General features: G+C 41.9%; 1 protein-coding gene across 2 annotated transcripts in view; it reads left to right on the top strand.

Annotated features, from left to right (window-relative positions):
* The window catches only part of LOC139530884 (BTB/POZ domain-containing protein 7-like), a 59,654-nt gene that overhangs the window by 16,503 nt on the left and 28,176 nt on the right, over positions 1 to 14,975 (top strand). Inside the window, exon 1 of one of the 2 annotated variants that reach the window (XM_071327658.1) lies at positions 2,792 to 2,890. The exons of the other annotated variant lie outside the window; for it this stretch is intronic. The gene's annotated coding sequence lies outside the window, so the exon portion shown is untranslated. Of the gene's footprint in view, positions 1 to 2,791; positions 2,891 to 14,975 lie in introns of those variants that run through there. 2 annotated transcript variants of the gene reach the window in all.

Raw genomic sequence — 14,975 nt, forward strand, 5'->3', positions numbered from 1 at the left:
ACCTTATGCAAATTCATGGCTGTGCGCACGTGTGAGCTGTACTGTGGCGTCAGATGACAGCCACTGTTAATGATCTGATAAAGGTTGAACTGGAGGGTCTTGGGAGAGCTGAAATTTTAGGAGGATATAAATTGGACCCAGAGATCTCCCAGACACGAGACGTATGTGGCAGGGACTACAAAGTGAAAACCAGCCACTTCGCGGACACTGACGTCTTGCTTCCGGACAAGCAAAACACCTTCTTCGCACGCTTTGAGGATAACACAGTGCCACCGGCGCAGCCCGCTACCAAGAACTGTGGGCTCTTCTTCTCCCTGGCCGATGTGAGTAAGACATTAAAGTGTGTTAACCCTCGCAAGGCTGCCGGCCCAGACGGCATCCCTTGCCGCGTCCTCAGCGCATGCGCAGACCAGCTGGCTGGAGTGTTTACGGAAATATTCAATCTCTCCCTATCCCAGTCTGCTGTCCCCACTTGCTTCAATATGTCCACCATTGTTCCTGTACCCAAGAAATCAAAGGTAACTGAACTATAACCTATCCCATCTGGACAAGAGGAATACCTATGTAATAATGCTGTTCATTGAGTATAGCTTAGCATTCAACACCATAGTACCCTCCAAGCTCATCATTAAGCTTGAGGCCCTGGGTCTGAACACCGCCCTGTGCAACTGGGTCCTGGACCTCCTGACGGGCCGCCCCCAGGTGGTGAAGGTAGGAAACAAAACCTCCACTTCACTGATCCTCAACACAGGGGCCACACAAGGGTGCATGCTCAGCCCCCTCCTGTAATGCCGGTTCACCCACCTGCGTGGCCACGTACACCTCCAACTCAATCATCAAGTTTGCAGACGACACAACAGTAGTAGGCCTACAGGGAGGAGGTGAGGGCCCTGGGAGAGTGGTGCCAGGAAAATAATCTCTTAGTCAACGTCAACAAAACAAAGGAGCTGATTGTGGACTTCAGGAAATAGCAGAGGGAGCACGCCCCTATCCACATCGACGGGACCGCAGTGGAGAAGGTGGAAAACTTCAAGTTCCCCGGTGTACACATCACTGACAATCTGAAATGGTCCACCCACACAGCCAGTGTGGTGAAGAAGGTGCAATAGCTGTGCAGCGACGTTCCCCATCCAACCTGACAGAGCTTGAGAGGATCTGCAGAGAAGAATGGGAGAAACTCCCCAAATACAGGTGTACCAAGCTTGTAGTGTCATACCCAAGAATACTCGAGGCTGTAATCGCTGCCAAAAGGTGCTTCAACAAAGTACTGAGTAAAGGGTCTGAATACTTATGTAAATGTTTTATCAGTTTATTTTAAATACATTTGCAAAAATGTCTAAAACCTGTTTTTGCCTTGTCATTATGGGGTATTGTGTGTAGATTTTTTTTATTTAACTAGGCAAGTCAGTTAAGAACAATTTCATATTTACAATGACGGCCTACACGGGCCAAACCCGGACGATGCTGGGCCAATTGTGCACCGCCCTATGGGACTCCCAATCACGGCCAGTTGTGATAGAGCCTGGATTCGAACCAGGGTGTCTGTAGGAGGCTGAAGAAATTTGGCTTGGCCCCTAAAACCCTCTCAAACCTTTACAGATGCACAATTGAGAGCATCCTGTCGGGCTGTATCACCACCTGGTACGGCAACTGCACCGCCCGCAACCGCAGGGCTATCCAGAGTGTGGTGCGGCCTGCCAAATGCATCACTGGGGGCAAACTACCTGCCCTCCAGGACACCTACAGCACCCAATGTCACAGGAAGGCCAAAAAGGTCATCAAGGACATCAACAACCCGAGCCACAGCCTGTTCACCCTGCTATCATCCAGAAGGCGAGGTCAGGAGCATCAACAGGTGCATCAACGCTGGGACAAGAGACTGGAAAACAGCTTTTATCTCAAGGCCATCAGACTGTTAAATAGCCATCATTAGCCGGCTTCCACCCAGTTACGCAACCCTGCACCTTAGAGGCTGCTGCCCTATGTACAAAGACTTGGAATCACTGGCCACTTTAATAATGGAACACTAGTCACTTTAATCATGTTTAAATAATGTTTACATACTACTTTACTCATCTCATATTTATATACTGTATTCTATTCTACTGTATTTTATTCAATGCCTCTCCGACATTGCTCAATCTAAAATGTATATATTTCTTAATTCCATTCTTTTACTTTTAGATTTGTGTGTATTGTTGTGAATTGTTAGATACTACTGCACTGTTGGAGCTAGAAAGACAAGCATTTCGCTACACCCGCAATAACATCTGCTAAATATGTGTATGTGACCCCCAAAAAAAGATTTGATTTGATTTGAGTCTCCTCTTTTGTCTTTCTGCAATTTCGGAGGAAGAAATCCATATAAATGATTGATAGTGACTTCACTGTAATTTGAATAATGCATTGATCCTATTTCTGCCTGGCGTTTTGTATGGTAATGTGCTGTGGGAGGCTGAGGTACTCGGTCTGCTCTGTAAATGGCTGATTTAAATACAGAGACCCAACCCACTATGGTGAGGTGTGTGTGTGTGGTGTGTGTTTGCAAGCTACAGAATGAAAAATGGGGGATGGCGAGTGCGGTGGCGTGTAGGCTAGCCTTTCCCCTGTCACCTCTCATTAGTGACACATAGCCCAGCTATCCTTGCCACTCCCCTCCCCAAACCCAACACAGGCCCATCCCAGTCCCAGTCCCAACACCCTGCTCCAGCCCAGCTGTCTCCCTCCCCCACACCCCCAGACATCCTTCCTCTTCCCATTCAACATCAGTGAGAAAGAGAGCGTCTGGGGTTAGACTTAGTAAGCTGAGGAGACACTGTGTCCAGGTCTCAAGGAAATTGTTGTTTTACAAACATTAAGATGTGCTTCCAGGATCCTAGTTGAATATGTGGTAATTATGGTTCTTGCAGTTGATTGTTGTTTGGGCTCTAGCTGTGTATGGGGGGGGGGGGGGGGGGGGGGGGGGGTGTATTGTTTAGCTGGCGTTAAGGGATGTATTGTTTACTCTGCATCTATCCTGCCCCTCAGAGGACTCTTGTCTGCAAACAAGACGGCACATCTCAGGGGTTTTCTCTTCATCCTGGATATTCAAATTCTCTACACAAATCCCTCTTAAGCCTGGCACAGTTTTATTAGGTTTTAGTGTATTGCAGTGTGGATATTTGGTTTACCATTGTGTGTATTGATTAAGAGCGTGTGGTTTTCCTGGGAGCCCCTGGGAGGCTGGTTAAAGTGCTGCTCAATGGGAGCAGACACAGTGATGTATTAGAGTGCTGGAGGAAAAACTGCCTTCTGAGATAAAGCAGATCTCCCATCACATTGGAATTCCCCGCCAGCCTCCCAGAGGGTCAGGAGCTGCTAGACTGTGTGTGTGTCTTTGTTGGTTTTGGGGAGATGGGGTTGTTGATGGTTATATAATCTTTAGTTTTGTATCAAACATTGTTTTGCTATAGGCAATGTAAATTATGTGATGTATTAGGGCAAGTCCATGGTAACGGAATTACTCTTTGACTCAGTTTATTCACTTTAAAATGTATGCCAAACAAAAACCATTTGATTTCAAAGTTTAACAAACCATACAACTCTTAACAATTTCCACAGAAACATGTACAAAAACTAATTTAGTAGAAGAACTGTGCAGATGCAAACTTTGGTAATGTAATTACAGTAACTTTGGAAACGTAATTACAAAAACTCTTAAATATCTGCTCCGAATTAAGATTCAAAGATGTCTGCAGAAATAACTGCATGTTAGCTATTTTTACTTTATTTTTCTTATTATATATCTTTTTTTGTGCTTTTTACCCTTTTTTTCACCCCAATTTCGTGATATCCAATTGGTAGTTACAGTCTTGTCCCATCGCTGCAACTCCCGTACGGACTCGGTAGAGGCCAAGGTCGAGAGCCTTGTGTCTTCTGAAACACGACCCTGCTAAGCCTGCACTGCTTCTTGACACACTGCTCGCTTAACCCCGAAGCCAGCCGCACCAATGTGTCGGAGGAAACACCGTACAACTGCCGACTGTGTCAGCATGCATGGACCCGGCCCGCCACAGGAGTCGCTAGAGCGCGATGGGACAAGGACATTCCGGCCGGCCAAACTCTCCCCTAACCGGACAACGCTGGGCCAATTGTGCGCTGCCTCATGGGTCTCCTAGTCACTGCATAATTATTCTCCTGATGTTTCACAAGTTTGGACATCACAGTGCAGTAGAGTACAGCATAGATTACTGAACTATACTCTACTTTTCTTCACTGTATTGTATTGGACTGTACTCTACTGTGCTCTACACACTGTACAGTACTGTACTGTGCTATCCAAACTTGTGAATCATACACTACCGGTCAAAAGTTTAAGAACACCGTTCTCATTCAAGGGTTTTTCTTTATTTTGACTATTTTCTACATTGTAGAAACACATATGGAATCATGTAGTAACCAAAACAGTGTTCAAATATATTTTACATTTGAGATTCTTCAAATAGCCACTCTTTGCCTTGATGACAGCTTTGCACACTCTTGGCATTTTCTCAACCAGCTTCACCTGGAATTATTTTCCAACGGTCTTGAAGGAGTTTCCACATATGCTGAGCACTTGTTGGCTGCTTTCAGTCACTCTGTGGTCCGTCTCATCCCAAACCATCTCAATTTGTTTGAGGTCGGGGGATTGTGGAGGCAAGGTCATCTGATGCAACACTCCATCATCACTCAGCCTGGAGGTGTGTTGGGTAATTGTCCTGTTGAAATACAAATGATAGTCCCACTAAGCCCAAACCAGATGGGATGGTGTATCACTGCAGAATGCTGTGGTAGCCATGCTGGTCAAGTGTGCCTTGAATAAATCACTGACAGTGTCACCAGCAAAGCACCTCCACACCATAACACCTCCTCCATGCTTTACAGTGGGAAATACACATGCGGAGATCATCCATTCACCCACACTGCGTCTCACAAAGATACTGCGGTTGGAACCAAAAATCTCCAATTTCGACTCCAGACCAAAGCACAGATTTCCACCGGTCTAATGTCCATTGCTCGTGTTTATTGGCCCAAGCAAGTCTCTTCTTCTTATTGGTGTCCTTTAGTAGTGGTTTCTTTGCAGTAATTCGACCATGAAGGCCTGATTCACGTAGTTTCCTATGAACAGTTGATGTTGAGATTAGTCTTTTACTTGAACTCTGTTAAGCATTTATTCGGGCTGCAATTTCTGAGGCTGGTAACTGTAATGAACTTATCCTCTGCAGCAAAGGTAACTCTGGGTCTTCCATTCCTATGGCAGTCCTCATGAGAGCCAGTTTCATCATAGCGCTTGGTGGTTTTTGTGACTGCACTTGAAGAAACTTTCAAAGTTCTTGAAATGTTCTGAATTGACTGACCTTCATGTCTTAAATTCTTATGGCTGGGGGCAGTATTGAGTAGCTTGGATGAATAAGGTGCCCAGAGTAAACTGCCTGCTACTCAGGCACAGAAGCTAAGATATGCATATTATTGGTAGATTTGGATAGAAAACACTCTGGAGTTTCTAAAACTGTTTGAATGATGTCTGTGAGTATAACAGAACTCATATGGCAGGCAAAAACCTGAGAAAAAAATCCAACCAGGAAGTGGGAAATCTGAGGTTTGTAGGTTTGCCTATCCAATATACAGTGTCTATGGGGTGAAATTGCACTTCCTAAGGCTTCCACTAGATGTCAACAGTCTTTAGGACCCTGTTTCAGGCTTCTACTGTGAAGGATGAGGGAATGAGAGCTGTTTCAACCAGGTGTCTGGCAGAGTGCCATGAGCTCACTCAGGCGCGTCCCCGTGAGAGGTAGCTGCGTTCCTTTTAGTTTCTAAAGACAACGGAATTCTCCGGTTGAAACATTATTGAAGATTTATGTTAAAAACATCCTAAAGATTGATTCTATACATCATTTGACATGTTTCTACGAACTGTAACGGAATTTCTTGACTTTTCGTCTGGCCTGCGCGTCATGAATTTGGATTTTTGAACTAAACGTGCGAACAAAAAGGAGGTATTTGGACATAAATTATGGACTTTATCGAACAAAACAAACATTTATTGTGGAACTGGGATTCCTGGGAGTGAATTCTGATGAAGATCATCAAAGGTAAGTGAATATTTATAATGCTATTTCTGATTTCTGTTGACTCCACAACATGGCGGGTACCTGTATGGCTTGTTTTTGTGTCTGAGCGCCGTACTCAGATTATTGCATGGTGTGCTTTTTCCGTAAAGTTTCTTTTTTTTTAAAAATCTGACACAGCGGTTGCATTAACTTCTCTGGGATATGTGGGAAGCTAACGTCCCACTTGGCCAAAAGCCAGTAAAAATGCAGAGCGCCAAATTCAAATATATTACTATAAAAATCTAACTTTCATGAAATCACACATGAAAGACACCAAATTAAAGCTACACCTGTTGTGAATCCAGCCAACATGTCTGATTTCAAAAAGGATTTACGGGAAAAGCACACCAAACGATTATGTTAGGTCAGTACATAGCCACAGAAAAACAGCCATTTTTCCAGCCAAAGAGAGGAGTAACAAAAAGCAGAAATACAGATAAAATTAATCACTAACCTTTGATGAAGTCCTATGAGTGTCATCTGATGAAGATCATGTTACACAATACATGTATGTTTTGTTCGGTAAAGTTCATATTTATATCCAAAAATCTGAGTTTAGGCGGGACGCTACTGTCTCACTTGGCCAAAAGCCAGAGAAAATGCAGAGCGCCATATTCAAATAAATTACTATAAAAATCTAACTTTCATTAAATCACACATGAAAGATACCAAATTAAAGCTACACTGGTTGTGATCCAGCCAACATGTCAGAATTCAAATAGGCTTTTCGGCGAAAGCAAACGATGCTATTATCTGAGGATAGCACCATAGTAAACAGAGAGAGAAGCATATTTCAACCCTGCAGGCGCGACACAAAACGCAGAAATAAAAAATATAATTCATGCCTTACCTTTGACGAGTTTCTGTTGTTGGCACTCCAATATGTCCCATAAACATCACAAATGGTCCTTTTGTTCGATTAATTCCGTCGATATATATCCAAAATGTCCATTTATTTGGCACGTTTGATCCAGAAAAACACTGGTTCCAAATTGTGAAACGTGACTACAAAATATCTCACAAGTTACCTGTAAACTTTGCCAAAACATTTCAAACTACTTTTATAATACAACTTTAGGTCTTTTTTTACGTAAATAATCAATAAAATTGAAGACGGGATGATCTGTGTTCAATACAGGATTAAAACAAACTGTAGCTAGCTTTCTGGTCACGCGCCTCTAACAAACAGGACACTTCGAGTGACCCTCGTTCAAGATGGCCGTACTTCTTCATTACACAAAGGAAAAACCCTCAACCAATTTCTAAAGACTGTTGACATCCTGTGGAAGCGGTAGGAACTGCAAGAAGGTCAATTAGAAATCTGTATTCCCAATGAAATTCCATTGAAAAGAGAGTGACCTCAAAAAAAAAATCTGAATGGTTTGTCCTCGGGGTTTCGCCTGCTAAATAAGTTCTGTTATACTCACAGACATGATTCAAACAGTTTTAGAAACTTCAGTGTGTTTTTTAACAATATGCATATCTTATCTTCTGGGGATGAGTAGCTGGCAGTTGAATTTGGGAAAATGCTGCCCCCTATCCTAGAGAAGTTAAGGAGAAGTTTATCTAAAGTTCCATGTAAAACACTTGTATCTTTTATCAATGTTTATTATGAGTATTTCTGTAAATTGATGTGGCTCTCTGCAAAATCACCGGATGTTTTGGAGGCAAAACATTACTGAACATAACGCGCAAATGTAAACTACGATTTTTGGATATAAATATGAACTTTATCGAACAAAACATACATGTAACATGAAGTCCTATGAGTGTCATCTGATGAAGATCATCAAAGGTTAGTGATACATTTTATCTCTATTTCTGCTTTTTGTGAACCCTCTCCTTGGCTGGAAAAATGTCTGTGTTCATCTGTGACTAGGTACTGCCCTAACATAATCAGATGGTGTGTTTTCGTCGTAAAGCCTTTTTGAAATCGGACACTGTGGTGGGATTAACAACAAGTTTATCTTTAAAATGGTGTAAAATACTTGTATGTTTGAGGAATTTTAATTATGAGATTTCTGTTGTTTGAATTTGGCGCCCTGCACTTTCACTGGCTGTTGTCAAGTCGATCCCGTTAACGGGATCTCAGCCGATCTCAGCCGTAAGAAGTTAAAGTAATGATGGACTGCTTCGCTTTGCTTATTTGAGCTGTTCTTGACAAAATATGGACTTGGTCTTCTACCAAATAGGGCTATCTTCTGTATATCCCCCTACCTTGTCACAACACAACTGATTGGTTTAAACACATTAAGAAGAAAGAAATTCCACAAATTTAATTTTTAACAAGGCACACCTGTTAATTGAAATGCATTCCAGGTGACTTCCTCATGAAGCTGGTTGAGAGAATGCCAAGAGTGTGCAAAGCTGTCATCAAGGCAAAGGGTGGTTACTTTGAATCATTTGTTTAACACTTTTTTGGTTACTACATGATTCCATATGTGTTATTTCATAGTTTTGATGTCTTCACTATTATTCTACAATGTAGAAAATAGTACAAAAAAAGAAAAACCCTTGAATGAGTAGGTGTTCTAAAACTTTTGACCGGTAATGTACGTCTATGATAGGTTCGGATTTGGTCCGGTCCGTTTGTGGAGATTAACATAACGGCGGTCGACTGACCAAATTTCAACTACTTTTCAACGTCCATGGACGCCCGGTGTCGGCCGGTACTCAGTGGGTGTAGATGCTGGTTACAGTAAATGGAAAGAGAGGTGGCACCTGGGTAGTTGTCAGTAAGAGCTGGGAGAGGTGACATTAACTTAAGATTGAGAGCGAGAGGCAGAGAGAGGGAGGGGGGAGGAGAGGGGGAAAGGGAGAGGGAGGGTTTTTCCACCAGACAACAGAAAGACAAATAGAACCGTTATGAGCTGAAAATAACAGTATGCAAGTGGAAGGGAGGACAGTAGCAGGTGACCCAACTGTGGTTTATCACTATTATGATTTCCCATTGTAGCTATTTCAGTTGCAGTAATTCTGTTACAGAATTTTTGGTTCACAAGTTTTAACCACCTAATAATTGATAAACGAAATTCAAATCAGTAAAATCACTATAAATAATTGGTACATTTACCATTACTTAAACTTTCATTATCCTCTAGGGTGGGCATGTGACTAGGGTGGGCATTCTAGTTTCTTTATTTCTATGTTTTCTATTTCTTTGTGTTTGGCCGGGTGTGGTTCTCAGAGGCAGCTGTCTATCGTTATCTCTGATTGGGAATCATACTTAGGCAGCCTGTTTTCCCACCTGTGTTTGTGGGTAGTTGTTTTCTGTATAGTTTAGTTACCTTACAGAACTGTTCGTTTTTCTCTTTGTTATTTTTGTTCAAGTGTTCTGATTTAAATAAAATATCATGAACACGTACCACGCTGCGCTTTGGTCCAGTCATTTCCAGGAAGAGGATCGTGACACCTCCCTCCTCTTGCAGAAGGTTAACAACTTCTCCAAAACGAAATATAAGTGCATATATTAGTTGGCAGGAGTGTTTACGACAACATAAACCCAAGCTTTTACTTATGCCGAATTTTTAAGATGGAAAATTGTTGAAAAATGTATCTATGCATTTCCCCCCCCCAAAATATAGACTCTTAAAGGCAGGATTAGGCGGCCCCCTTTGGCGGCATATTGACGAGGGCGGCATTTTCTGAGCTAAACTGTCCAAGACGCACCTCCAACAACAACACATAAAACCTCACAATTCTGCCCAAAAACAATGACATTTTCTCTCAACCAGTGGCATATGGTTTTTTAGGTGAGCGCTGATGCCGCCCTGTGATAATCAGTTCCCACTTTATCGAAGGCAGGGGCGCAAAATATTTTGCTTGTTCATTCCCAGCACGCCTCTCCAGGTGCTGTTGGAGAGATTCATCACCAACGTTCCGTCAAAAAAATCATCTAACATAATGCATGTAGCGGGTATAGGATATGGTAAAAAGAGTATGTGGCCTTTTCTGTAGCCTACAATCTGGAGATAAAATGTTTGACAATGTAGTGAGATGGATGCTTTTTACATCATGCGGGTTTCTCCGATCAAATAGCCTAACCTAAATGGTGCTTAATCAAATAAAAAATGCACTGTCATGTTGACAAACAATATATCCTAAAAACAGGACAGGTCAAAGTAAAATGGACAGTATGGAAGGGACAATCACAACTTTTGTCCAGCCGTTTCACCCCATTGTCATGATCAGCTGTTCATAGCGAAAAAGAAAATACTTCTGCACAGTTAAATAAAGGTTCAATAAAAAATATATTTTAAAAAATCCCGCTGTGTAAACACATTGTGAATAGGCTCACGATAACTCCTGATAAAGTTGGGTAGCTGATATTCAGAGCTTAAATGGCCAAATTGATTAGTCATGGGAATCAGGGTTAATAAAGCCAATGCAGTGACCTGTTTTACAAACGGTGGGCTTACCACATGGATGGGCATTCATGAAATTCCATTGGGGCCAACATGGTAGGCTATACCCCAGTAAGCACGAGCCGACGTCTTTTTTTGTTCCTGTCTGGACCGGACATCTTTTTTTGGTGTTTTACAAACAGTAGGCTTACCACATAGTTGGGCATTTGTTGGGGTTCGTTCCTCCTTGTGCCTTGTCAATCATTGGCTCATTGGTGAAATTAGCATTATGACAATATCTTTAATTAAATCATTCAAAACCTTTATTAATGCAATTGCAGACAGAAGTTGACAATCAGGAACATAGCACGCATGTTTCCGAGTAAGTTCTGAATCAAAGAAAAGGTCCCATGTAATTTTATCAAACCCGAAGTGATGTCACTGCCTACGTCATTATCTTTTACTCATGAGACCAAAACCATGCCTACACAGCTACAGTGGGGAGAACAAGTATTTGATACACTGCCGATTTTGCAGGTTTTCCTACTTACAAAGCATGTAGAGGTCTGTAATTTTTATCATAGGTACACTTCAACTGTGAGAGACGGAATCTAAAACAAAAATACAGAAAATCACATTGTATGATTTTTAAGTAATTAATTTGCATTTTATTGCATGACATAAGTATTTGATACATCAGAAAAGCAGAACTTAATATTTGGTACAGAAACCTTTGTTTGCAATTACAGAGATCATACGTTTCCTGTAGTTCTTGACCAGGTTTGCACACACTGCAGCAGGAATTTTGGCCCACTCCTCCATACAGACCTTCTCCAGATCCTTCAGGTTTCGGGGCTGTCGCTGGGCAATACGGACTTTCAGCTCCCTCCAAAGATTTTCTATTGGGTTCAGGTCTGGAGACTGGCTAGGCCACTCCAGGACCTTGAGATGCTTCTTACGGAGCCACTCCTTAGTTGCCCTGGCTGTGTGTTTCGGGTCGTTGTCATGCTGGAAGACCCAGCCACGACCCATCTTCAATGCTCTTACTGAGGGAAGGAGGTTGTTGGCCAAGATCTCGCGATCCATGGCCCCATCCATCCTCCCCTCAATACGGTGCAGTCGTCCTGTCCCCTTTGCAGAAAAGCATCCCCAAAGAATGATGTTTCCACCTCCATGCTTCACGGTTGGGATGGTGTTCTTGGGGTTGTACTCATCCTTCTTCTTCCTCCAAACACGGCGAGTGGAGTTTAGACCAAAAAGCTCTATTTTTGTCTCATCAGACCACATGACCTTCTCCCATTCCTCCTCTGGATCATCCAAATGGTCATTGGCAAACTTCAGACGGGCCTGGACATGCGCTGGCTTGAGCAGGGGGACCTTGCGTGTGCTGCAGGATTTTAATCCATGACGGCGTAGTGTGGTACTAATGGTTTTCTTTGAGACTGTGGTCCCAGCTCTCTTCAGGTCATTGACCAGGTCCTGCCGTGTAGTTCTGGGCTGATCCCTCACCTTCCCCATGATCATTGATGCCCCACGAGGTGAGATCTTGCATGGAGCCCCAGACCGAGGGTGATTGACCGTCATCTTCAACTTCTTCCATTTTCTAATAATTGCGCCAACAGTTGTTGCCTTCTCACCAAGCTGCTTGCCTATTGTCCTGTAGCCCATCCCAGCCTTGTGCAGGTCTACAATTTTATCCCTGATGTCCTTACACAGCTCTCTGGTCTTGGCCATTGTGGAGAGGTTGGAGTCTGTTTGATTGAGTGTGTGGACAGGTGTCTTTTATACAGGTAACGAGTTCAAACAGGTGCAGTTAATACAGGTAATGAGTGGAGAACAGGAGGGCTTCTTAAAGAAAAACTAACAGGTCTGTGAGAGCCGGAATTCTTACTGGTTGGTAGGTGATCAAATACTTATGTCATGCAATAAAATGCAAATGAATTACTTAAAAATCATACAATGTGATTTTCTGGATTTTTGTTTTAGATTCCGTCTCTCACAGTTGAAGTGTACCTATGATAAAAAGTACAGACCTCTACATGCTTTGTAAGTAGGAAAACCTGCAAAATCGGCAGTGTATCAAATACTTGTTCTCCCCACTGTATATGAACAAGGCTTTTAGTGTGTTATCTAAAAGCTTAGCAGTAAATGTCCAAGTTGATTTATAGTGGAATGTCTGACTAGTCTTATCTCCTACACTCCCCTGCAGAGTTCTGTCTCAGTCACACATTTCTCAGAGGGGTCTCTTTATAAGAGGCAGAGAGAGAGAGAAATAGAAAACAACTGTGGAACAATATATAAACCTCATAATGTATATATATTGTTAATCTGTAGTCTAGGACCCTATAAATGTAACCCCTCCCCCTCTATTAATACAACATAAGCATAATCAATTATTCTAATACATCAATAATTTGGTACATCCCCAATCATGACCCCTAGGTGAACTCCTGACACATTCATAAATTACTTATTTTGAACTTTAATTCAGAAGCAAAAATTAGCTTGATATCAACATCCATCGTCTGGAAAATACGTATTCTTCAATGTCCGGAAAAGATGCCTCTTCAACATCCTTGAAAATATCTATTTTAAACATACGGGAAATATATTTTCACCTTTCATTCAGAACCTTAATTTAATCGTAACTCAAAGTCTGGAAAATGTCTTTTAGACGTCTTTTCAATGTAATTTTGCTTAATGGGGGACTATTGTAGTTTTGTGAGGGAGCTGCATCTTTTCTGCACCGGCAGAACGGCAAGGACCGGCCATGCTTCACATATTGGTGCTAATTGGTCCTTTTCGATGGAAATCCCCACTTCCCCATTTATCGGTTGAAAACTGACAGTAGCAGACCACTGTGACTTGTACTTGCCAACAGACATAAAGACTTGCAGATGGTTTACTTCATATTTCAGATCTCAAACTGCTGTCAACCACAGTTCAAAGTAGGGTTAGGTCCAGGTTTGGTCAATGGAGGAGCTACAGTGCCTAGTGAAAGTCTACACACCTCTTGCACAGTTGTCATTTTGCTGCCTTAAAATTACATCTAAAAAGGGATTACATTTGATTTATTTTCCTCCATATCTACACAACCTGCTCCACATTTTCAAAGTGAAAAAAAGTATAGAAATGCTTGAAATGAATAGTAATGTCTTCACACCCCAGAGTTAATACTTGGTGGAAGCACCTTTGTCAGCAATTACAGCTGTAAATAATTTTGAATAAGATTCTACCAACTTTGCACAACTCTTAGGGCAACATATACAATTTCGTCAGAAAGTATTCAGACCCCTTAACTTTTTCCATATTTTGTTACGTTACAGCCTTATTATAAAATTGATTCAATTGTTTTTTTCCCTCATCAATCTACACATTACCCCATAATACCCCATAATGAGAAAGCAAAAACTGTTTTTTAGAAATGTGTGATTCGTTTCAGGAAACTAGGCATATGTCGCGGGTCACTACTTCACAGGAGAGCCATTTGAACGTAACCTTTCTTTTAAAATCAAAATGCGTTTTTTGGCAGAAATGCCTTCTGGAACATGTGAACTTACTTGTATGTGCCTTAACTTCTCTAGGGTAGGGGGCAGCATTTTCACGTTTGGATGAAAAGCATACCCAAACTCAACTGCCAGTTACTCATCCCCAGGAGATAAGATATGCATATTATTAGTAGATTTGGATAGAAAACACTCTGAAGTTTCTAAAACTGTTTGAATCATGTATGTGAGTATAACAGAACTTATTTAGCAGGCGAAACCCCGAGGACAAACCATTCAGATATTTATTTTTTTGAGGACACTGTCTTTTCAATGAGGTTTCATTGGGAAACCAGATTTCTAAGCGAATTGCTTGCAGTTCCTACGGCTTCCACTAGATGTCAACAGTCGTGAGAAATAGGTTGAGGTTATTCCTTTGTGTAATGAAGAAATACGTCCATCTAGAAGTCGAGGCACTCCAGGTGTCCTGGACATGCGCTTCAATCAAACAGAAGGCATGCTACATATCGTTTTAATCCTGTATTGAACACATATCATCCCGTCTTCAATTTTATCAATTATTAACGTTAAAAAATACCTAAAGTTGTATTACAAAAGTAGTTTGACATTTTTTGGCAAAGTTTACAGGTAACCTTTGAGATATTTTGTCGTCACGTTTGAGCAAGTTGGAACCGGTGTTTTTCTGGATCAAACGCGCCAAATAAATTGACATTTTGGATATATATCGACGGAATTAATCGAACAAAAGGACCATTTGTGATGTTTATGGGACATATTAGAGTGCCATCAACAGTAGCTCGTCAAAGGTAAGGCATGAATTATATTTTTATTTCTGCGTTTTGTGATAATCCATGGCACGAAGCCTCCAGTGATAATCCATGGCACGAAGCCTCCAGTGATGATCCATGGCACGAAGCCTCCAGTGATGATCCATGGCAAGAAGCCTCCAGTGATAATCCATGGCACGAAGCCTCCAGTGATGATCCATGGCAAGAAGC

This window comes from Salvelinus alpinus, chromosome 9 (assembly GCF_045679555.1).
Source record: "Salvelinus alpinus chromosome 9, SLU_Salpinus.1, whole genome shotgun sequence".
NCBI lineage: Eukaryota > Metazoa > Chordata > Actinopteri > Salmoniformes > Salmonidae > Salvelinus > Salvelinus alpinus.